The sequence below is a fragment of the Anopheles coluzzii genome, chromosome 3 (assembly GCF_943734685.1).
Source record: "Anopheles coluzzii chromosome 3, AcolN3, whole genome shotgun sequence".
Classification (NCBI taxonomy): domain Eukaryota; kingdom Metazoa; phylum Arthropoda; class Insecta; order Diptera; family Culicidae; genus Anopheles; species Anopheles coluzzii.
The window spans coordinates 32,060,079-32,070,000 of NC_064671.1; the positions used below are offsets into that span (position 1 = coordinate 32,060,079).

The 9,922-nt window shown below is 43.3% G+C and overlaps 1 protein-coding gene across 1 annotated transcript in view; it reads right to left on the reverse strand.

Moving 5' to 3' along the window:
- The window catches only part of LOC120955716 (klarsicht protein), a 192,096-nt gene extending 183,982 nt beyond the window's left edge, over positions 1–8,114 (reverse strand). Inside the window, exon 1 of the mRNA XM_040376816.2 lies at positions 7,363–8,114. The gene's annotated coding sequence lies outside the window, so the exon portion shown is untranslated. The remainder of the gene's footprint in view (positions 1–7,362) is intronic.
- Between the last annotated feature and the right edge of the window lie 1,808 nt (positions 8,115–9,922).

Sequence of the window (9,922 nt, forward strand, 5' to 3'; positions counted from 1 at the left end):
GGTGTGGTACAGGATTCAATAGCAAAAAATCAAATCAATCGAACCGGTGCTGTTGCTTTTTTTTCATTTTCTTTTTGTGTCATGATTAGTAGCAATAAATGCGGCTTACACGACGCGGCTGGATGATGTAAATAATTATGGCATTACTTTTTCGCACCGAAAAAGGAAGCGGCAAAAGACGTCATTCTTATTGGATTTGTGCTGTTCCTGGTTTTGAGGGTTTTTGCTTTCTTTCTTTTTTGTATGACTTTTACTTTTACTTAACTAGAGGAAGGTCTATTGAAGTGTACACTCTAGTGTGCCAAAAAATGTACCAAAACTGAGTAACGTCACGAACAGTGAATCCAAATTTGGATCTTCCAACCGGATCTTTGGGACCCGAAAAAATATATTTACCGTTGGAGATGATTTTGTAACAGCTTGGACGCAGTCTTACGAAACTGACATGAGTCAGTGTGGCAAACAAACGGTGTAATTCTTCCATTACAAATGCCCACAACCACTCAAATATGTAAATTAACTACGTTTTGGGTGCAATGAGCGTTTCATCGTTTAATGTCGTCCTTGTTTCTAAGGAAGAATAAATTAATGACTCATCACCAACTGCACTAAAGAACTGTTTCTTTGTTGGTCGCTATTACTAAAATGATCCAATTTTTCTTAATTGTTGCCTTTTTTTAATTACAAACAAGCAAAAAAATATATAAAATTTAAAACAGTTTGCATAACATTCGTGGTAAAACAAATGAGCACACTCTCAAGAGGGGTGAAAATTAATTTTCCTTCAATATTTTTACACCTACTCGCAGCCGAATAGAAAAAAAAAGGCTCCAATTAATAACCCTCACCCGCACATTTCTCAAACACACTAATTCTACTTGTGAAAAATCGATTTCCGCTCATTACGCTCCGATATGTAAACAACTAGCGAACGAAACACATCACGGTTTGCAATCGAGAGAGCACGTCCAAACGAGCCAAAACAGCAGGTTCGACGTCCTAATGAGCTGCAGATTAGTGGGACTACTAGGTGCACGAGGGAGGTTAAGCAGATACATAAGCATTGGAATGATAATGTAGGAAAAATGCACACACCGTAAATAAATAAATAAATAATTCATTACTGTCAAAAAAACGAAGACCCTCAAACGTAACAACGCATCTGGCCTATTGCACCCAAACACACACGCTGCTAAACCGAACTGTTGTTGTGTAAACACATTGCAACCGGACCAGCAAGCAACATGTTGGGCAATTCTTGTTTCGGAAAAAATCTAGCATTTGGGGCGGAAAGCATCTTTCACGAAAAAAATAAATAAACAAATAAACACGACACGGAAGAACACCATTTCAAAACCTCGATTGTGTGGGTCGGTACGAGATGTTGCACTGCATGTTTACAACAGGTTGCTGCTTCCCACACAACGAGAGACAGAGAGAGAAAGCAAGCACACACAAGCGAGAGAGAGAGGGCAACAAACAGATGGTAAAGATTTACAACCAGCTGATTGGGAGTGTGCTTCTTGTCACAGATTCTTGCCGCACGGTGAGATGTGTTTTGACTCCTTGCGTAAGAAAAGCTGTCAAGGATATGCGCATGCCCATTAACGGTGGAACAACTCACACATACAAAGACGCAGATCCTGACAGCCGGCCGGCACAAGGACCTACCGCAAAAAGGACAAACAAAAAGTGGTAAGGATTCAATTTTTTCTCGCCTTACGTTGTTGCTACTAAAACAAACTGTGAAACCCAACAAAACCGGAAGTTCGAACATCTTCCTTTGTACGAGAAACAACTCCCCCTAGAAAAAACAAGCGCAATAAAAAAGCAGCTTAATGAACGTGAGAAAATGTAAAGCAAAGTGAGCACAAAAAATTGAGCATTTCTTCCTCTACACTTTCATCTGGATGGCGCCAAGACGCCATCTAAAGCGGGGGGGGGCCAATCGCTCACTTCATAAAACATCGCACAACAACGCAAGGCACGAAATCCGCAAGCGCAATAAAAATAGTTACTTTCCTAGGCTAGTTTTTCGTTTGTTTTGCTCTACAAATGCTGGCACAAGAAGCTAGCCCAAAATCAACACACTCACATTTCGCCCAATTACGGTTTTGCCAAACCTTTTATTGCCCCCCCCCCCCCGCCATTTTGTTCGTCGTTTTGTTGTTTCGCGAAGCAAAAAAAAAGGGAACAAACATCAAGGCCGGAAACGGGAGGAAGGTGATTGTCTTCATTTGCCAAAACGTTTTGCAGAGAGGAAGAGTTTGAATCGGGTTTACTTGCACACTAATTGCTATTATTTGTCTTAAAACGGAGAGGAAATTCCGACTCCCACTGGGGAGGGAGTTTTCACTGGTTCCGTTTGGTTTGAATCGAACACGGTAATGAAATATGTTTTAAAGGTCACTAGGGCCGCGGGTCTCTCATGACGCTCGGCAGAGTGTAGTTTAGTGTATTGTAGTACATATCATCCGACATCTCAATATGAGGGATAGCAGAGAGAGAGGAAGAGGGGGAGAAAGTGCCCGAAAGAAAACGTCCTTCACGCCGCAAACGATATAGGGGTTATTGAAGAAGGTTGGTATGTGCGCGGTGCATGTAGCACGAAATTCGGCCCGATACCTTTCGGCGGAGGGTTCACACATTACCATCCGCCCGACTTCCCTCCCTATCATAATTCAATTTGCAGCCAATTTCCGATCGCGGATGGGGAGCCGCCTGAAAAAAAAGCCTCAAGCCACCACCACTCATCTCATAATTGGTTCGGGGCGGCATCCACAAGAAGACGGAAGATGTAAGAAACTCATGCCGCAGCCCGCACATCGCCGAAAGTTTCTCTCGTACTGCTGCTTAATCTTAACTTAATAAAGAGAAATGCAGAGGAGATCGCTGGGCGCTGGCTCTGCGCTTCATTGATTGAAGTTGTTGCTCGCTTGGAAGGGAAATTTTTTTGGTGGAGTTCCAAAAAAAAATAGCGAGATTTGGAGGCCACAGTTGGAGGACGCCGAGGACGACGGCAGCAACACTATCATTGGGTCACGCCACAAACATTGGTACCATAAAATTTGGGCGTCCCCCGTTTGCGAAAAAGGGAAGCGCAACTCTGGAGCCGGCATTTCTTGGGTCGTTAGTGATCATTTCAGGGATTTCGCCAACTTCAGGGTGGTGGTGAGGAGTAAAAGAAAGCTAATCCAATAATAAGCACGGCGATGTGTGTGTGTCTGGTATCTGTTCCAGCCTCCAAAAATTGCCAACTTCAAATCTTTGAGGCGAAGAAGTTGAAGTTTAGTTTTAGCATCTTTGAAATATTCCATTGAAGGTTAGCTTTGAAGAGCTCCAGTGCTGTGTACTTGCCTAGGCAAAACACAACACAGCAGACATTAATTTAAGGTTAGTTCTCGGCACTGCGTTCCACGTGTGTATCTATCCGGTCATGGTTGAAGGCAAACACCGATCAACAAGAGACGCTGCTGCGCTGACGTCGAACTGTTGGAATAAAACATAACGAAAAAAGGCAAGGAAGACCTCACGGAGTATGCGTAGCAAAAAAAAAACATACCACACGCGCGATGTTTCCGATTCCGACGTGCCTTCTCAGTGGGGTGGTAAAGAAACTCCAAGGCAGTAGCAAAAAAATGCTTCCCTTCCAACGGTCAAGTGGATCTTGTCGAGGAGACACACAAGAGAGCGACTTCGCTTGCGGCTGTTTGTTAGCGATAACTTCGCTAAACGATACGCTCGTTTCCGCCTTAATGTGCGTTTCCCTCCCGCTTCCTCCATTTCAACTTCTCCAACTTCGTCATCCAACACATCTAGCCAACGGGTCTGGTCGATAAGGTCAATAGTTAAGACATTCTCAACAGTAACCGATAAGGCGCCAAAGTACACAACACTGAGAATTACGACTCAGCGTGTTTGTGTGTCTGTGTTTGTGATCATGAAACGTGTTAGATGGGGGGGGGGAATGGACGGACGCTGGTCAAGAATTCGAACCGGCAGAGCATACATACGCATCAACCGCGTTTAGTATTCCGCGTTCAGCACGTTCTTAAGATCTGAAGGCTCTCCCCTCCATCCATAGGCTCAGTGTTGTGTGGTGTCGCATTCTTAAAAGCGCGCCAGTCGGATCGTGCCATGTGCCACGGTTCCTCTCTCTCTCTCTCTTGACCTTTTCCCGAACAAAAACTGGTTATTCGACGATGCTTAAGATTTGCATCTAGATGGGAGCAGGTGGGGGGCTTACATTCGTGATTCTTATGCTAAATATGTTGTCTCATTTCTCCACCGAGGGGGCCATTTTGTGAGCGTTGTGGGCTTGGGTGTTTTCTATGGCGAGCATTCCAAGCCGTATCCTGCGGTTTGGACGTGTTTTGAAATTTTATTCAATAAACTTCAAACTGGGAGGTGTATTTTGAACTCTAGAAATTGCGTTTGGGATCCCGTTGTAGGTTAAATCTTCTCCAGTTTTGAAGAATTATTTCACAGCGATGCCACCAAAATTCATTACAAGTGCACAAGACCCCCTCAAGAAAATTCACATAAAATTACACTCGATAAAACGTAAGCATTTACGGCAAATTTTACGAATTTTGTTATCTAATCTTCAACAGTAGTAAATGCTTGAATTTTAGTTCCATAAAATCATTCTGAGAATGAGAGGATCATGAACAAATAATTAAACCCATTCTGCGTAAGTTAATCCAGACCCGGACTTTGCGGAAATTGCGATTGGCGAGTTACATACTTCCCAAATGTTGAGAGAATGAGAAAGTATGTTGATTTTGTCGCTTGGGTTTTAGCTGAGTGTAAAATTTTATAGATATGGGACCAATTTCTGGAATTTAGATGCTAACTTGTCCATCATGCTCCTTCTCAAAACTCTATCTAAAGGATTTGAGTGAAAGCCTTCGTAGAAATAAATATAATTTTGTTCCAGCTACCATTTCAAAATTTGTCGTGGCACCTCAAATGCTATTTGTTTACCTAAAAGTAGCGTCACCAGTTCAAAATGGGGTTACATTCCACAAGAAAAAAAACACACACACCCTTCAGTCACCCGTATGTCCCAAGTGAACTGGACTTATCAATCATCAAACATCTCCAGATAAGGGAAAGCAAGAAAAAGAAGGCAGTCACTAGGAGGAGTGATAAAGCAATCAGCCGTAGCCGGGAACTTTATCAAAAAAGTAGTTTCAACACGATTCCAACGCTTAGAGCCAAAAGCAATTTCTACCGAAGTGGTTAGGCTATAGCTTCAGCAATTTTGATAATTTCCAGCTTAACGCAGCTGCGACGGTGGCAGCAGCCACCGACTCTAAACTAAGCCTTCACTTCCTTTCTACGACTTTTTTTGTGCCAAAAAAAGAAACAACATTGTAAAACTAATCGTTTGCCATTCATCAAGCACCGGTAGACAAAATTGTTGGCCGCAAAAACGGCAACAGCAAAAATGAAGATGTGACCCCATCGTTAATTCGTTCCGATGAGAAAATGACGCTCAATTCCTACCGCACGCCATACCAGCTGGCGCGCATTCCCCGATCATCATCGTCATCAAACACGAATTCAGTGATTCGATTTAAAAGACCACTCTTCGGCGCGGAGGAGTTGCAAAAGTGGGGAAAGTAGTGTTGTTTAGCTTTCCCGCGGAATTTCCTCCCCGTCTCAAACAAAACCAAAACAAAAAATGCAAAACCAAAATTTGCATGAATCAATTTTCCAATTCCAAAAGCTTTACCAATCAAAAACAGAGAGACAACGGAAGGGTTGAACCAAAAAAAAAGGGCAAAACAAAATTGATACAAGTTTGCTGCGCTCATCTGTTCGTGTTTGCGTTCATGTTTGTTGCATTATTCAATACTGGTGCAGCCCGTCGGGGTGGTGGGGGGTTTTCCTCGCCCGGGAAGGAAGCGGGGTAATTACGTCATTGCAAAAAGAGGCCCCCCGCTCCAGCTCCAGCCGGGGGAGAAATGTCAACCACCTCCCCCGCTTCCCATCCACTACTAGCACACTGGGCCGAGAACACAACCGACCCACCTTCGACCGACACCTTTTAAGGGGGACTGCAATTGATGCAGTTGCTGCAGTGCCCATTTTCCGCATAGCACACACACAAACAGAGCCACACATTCGCACCGGATGCAGCAGTGCTAAGAGGTGGTAGAGGTTTTGCGATTCTTGTTTTGCCTTTTTACGGTCTGCCACCACCACTCCCCGGGGTGGAAGCAGGTTCTTGCCAGCGTTTGTAAGCGAATTGCAAATCTCGTGAAGATCGCGTCAAAGGCACACACACACACGCTGGAGATGCCAAAAGTGGCCAAAAGTGCACACACTTTTGATCCCAGTGCACATGGCGTCTCTCTCCCTCAATGCTGTTGTATCTGTCTGTGTGTGTGCGTGTGCGTACATGGAACCTAGAAACTACATCTCTCGCACACTTGGATGGTTGGCGGCATTGAAGGGGGCCGGTTGCTAAATCCAGCGTAACCAGCAACATAACCCCCAAAAGAAGCACGTATCAAAGCAAACGGTGGAAAAAAAATAGCGCCATCCATGTCAGCCGCCCCGACACACAAACACTAGTAAATGTGAAATGCATACACACACACACCACGTAAAGAAAAAGGCCTCCTTCTCCTGCTCCAAAGTGCCAATAACAAACATCAAGAAATCGCACACGCATTATGCAATTTGTCTGCCCTCCCTCCTAGGCATGTTGGGGCGGGATGGTGGTAGTTGGCGCTTGTGCGTAGCGTGACATGACACGACTTGGCAAGCCATGCCAAGCCGCACTCCAATGTGGCCACCGTGCCCCAGACGGCTTCATCACAGCACACACATGATGTGGCAAACACCACGCACCACGGGAGCCTTTTGCACCGGATGTGGTTTTGGGGGCATCATCTTCATACGTGTGTGTGTGCGTTGGTGCATTCGGAAGCGGCAACAATCCCCATTCGGTCCTAAAACAAAAAGGGGAAAGAGTTAACCTTTCAAGTTCCTTCTCCTTTTTTGCCAACCAAACGATTCTTTCGTCGCCCGTGATGCGTTGGCTCGGAGGAAAATGTTCTTTTTCCCCGTTTTTTCTCTTGCTCTGGTGTCGCCCCATTCGCCATGCCGCTTTTGCTGCACACACGCGAGCGCGCGGACTGCACGCACACACTCAAACGCGCACGGCAAGAATCCCGCAAGGTTATGGTGTCTCCTGCCTCTCGCTCTCTTCGTACCCTCTTCCCGCACAAACCCGGGCGTCATCGTGTGATGAAGAGTGATCGAACAAGAAAGAAGGAAGCAGCCGTGTGCTCCCTCTCCTGGTTTTGTGTGATGATGCATATTTGGGGTTGTTTGGCATATATTTACATTCAATTGCAGCTGCTGCTGTTGTTTTTTGTTGGGCTTCTTCTGTTGTTGCTTTTTTTGTATCCTCCTGGATGTCGCTTGCAGCTTCCGGCGTCTTGATTAGAGCGTTGATGATTCGTTTGCTTTTGTTCTGCTGCTTCTTCCTTACTCTACGCCTGCTCTGCTTTGTACAGCTTCACGCACTCGTTCGCACACACATACACACAAGCAGTGCGGGATTAATTAAGCAAAACCCGCCTGCATCTGCAGCATACTGTATAGAGTAGGCCACGGATGATGATCAATTTGCACCGAAAGCTTGCCTTGCTTCGCTCTTAACTTTATTTCTACACGCACTAAACGCCTTTTTTTTCCTTACCGCAACACTAATTACAATCGAAGGGGCACTTCACAGAACACTTCTCACCACACACACTCAGAAGGCCCACTTCTCCGCACACACACACTCACCGCTTCCCGAGCGCAGTAATCAGAATGTGATTAATCTTTTTGCACCGACACTTCTCTTCCTTAGACGGTGTACAAGAAGAGCACACGCCTCTCTCAAAAACAATCAATTCTTCGCCTCACCTTTGGCACTTTTTGCACTGTGCGTCCATTACTTCGCAGGTAAGCTTTTGATTTTTGGATTTGCTTATGGTTTGTTTCGAATGTTGAGGGAGAGAGAGAGATATAAAAACTCACACACGCGCTACGCGTACACGCACACGTCCGACCGCAACGACGCTGTGGAACACAATACGTCAAAATGGGGGAAAACGTCAAAATGTATATACGCGAGCGGCAGTTGAGCTAGGGATGGCAGGGCAGCACACTCTGTTGGAGCGGAGCGGAACTTGTTGTTCAGCAGAAAGGAACAGATAATGGAAAAATGAAGTTGTGGTGAACCTTGTTCTATGGCAAAATGCAACAAAATGCTATTTCATATGTGTAACAATAGTTTGACATAATTGTGACTTTAAATTATGGTCTATTGTGCAACCATACGCTTGATAAAATAATAAATCAATTAAAATGGCATCAATAAATTAAGATTCTACAAAAAATCAGAATGTTATCTGAAAAATCAATTTCTAGCAAAATATCTGATATGCGGTTTTAAATAAGAGGAACCTAGGTTCGAAACCAGAACGGGAACGGAACCACCTCGGTAGGTTCGGAACGTTTGGCTACCATCACTAGATTGAACGAAGGCGATACGTCAAATTCAAAATAACGAAACATTTGACGCATGTTTCGTTCTCCCACGGAGCGGCAGGGATCGTCTCCCAAATAGCAAAATGCTTTACTCATAAAAGCGCCATCTGTTGGAAAAGGTGGCAAACTGAGGTTTTTGCAAAAAAAATGCAAACTACCTTTTTTATCATAATTTAGTGAAAACGTTTGTTTAGTTCAACACAAAAAAGTTCAATTTGAATCCATTAGTTGAACGCTTTTTTAAAGTTGATTACTGACACCACCATCGGATTCGAATTTATCGCACGTGCTGTCAAATGCTGCTTCGATTCGTGTTGCGTTACAGTCAATTATCATTCTTATTGAGGTTTTTTTTATGAAAAAACGTTTTAATTAAAAGGTTTAAATGCAATAATAGGCAATTGAAGTTAAAGTTTCTAACATCATGATTTTTAAAGTATGGAAACTCCATTTAATGAAATATAAAAAAACACTTTCAAGCCCGAACACTTTAAGTTAATATAATACAGTCAGAATTCAATAGTTGAACACTTTTTAGTTGGCATGCTTTTTAGGTTTAGGAACGCTTGATAGTTGGCTGACAGTTTAATTAAAAAGCATGCGTTTGAATTTCACAAAAATCTCATGGCTTGCCGAGAAAAAATTCAGATTTTTTTTTGTATGGAAAAACGTGCCTACTAAAAAGCACATATTCAATAGTTGGCAGCAAAGTCCATATAATACAGAGGTCGATGCATAGCTCGATTTTGGTCCACCATTTTGAAAGCTTATTTTTGACAGTTAGATGAAAAAGCGTTCACAAACGATTCCAAATAACCATACACTTTTTAGGGCTAATTGTGCATTTTGTGCTCAAAACTTAGTTTAACTATAGATTTCTTTTCATGAACGTGGCATGAACGAGTAGTTTTTTCAGTAATTCATCACTTAAAAATGACCACAATCAGAAATCTGGCTTCTTAGCTTTGACCCTCTTGAGCTGCACAAGATTTCGTCGTAATTTCGGGCACTGATCTTGTTGTAATTGATAATTTCACTATAATTCTATCTTTTCTTGATATTCCTCAACTTTTTAAGTACAATATTACAAACAAACGATGTAAAAATGGCCGAAAATGCTTTCAGACCACAGCATGCACAACAACTAAATCCTCAATGTATGCTACGATGAAACTATTGAAGCTTTTTCATCCAGCTGTCAAAACTTTCCCACGCTTTTTGATCAAATGTTCTGGACGACTCCACCTCTGTATTATATAGACTTTGGTTGGCAGGGAATCAAAGTTCAACCAGTGAGTTCAGACTGTATAAATTAAAGGATTGGAAAGTTGACAGAAAATGCAACTTCACCCCTCAGACTGTA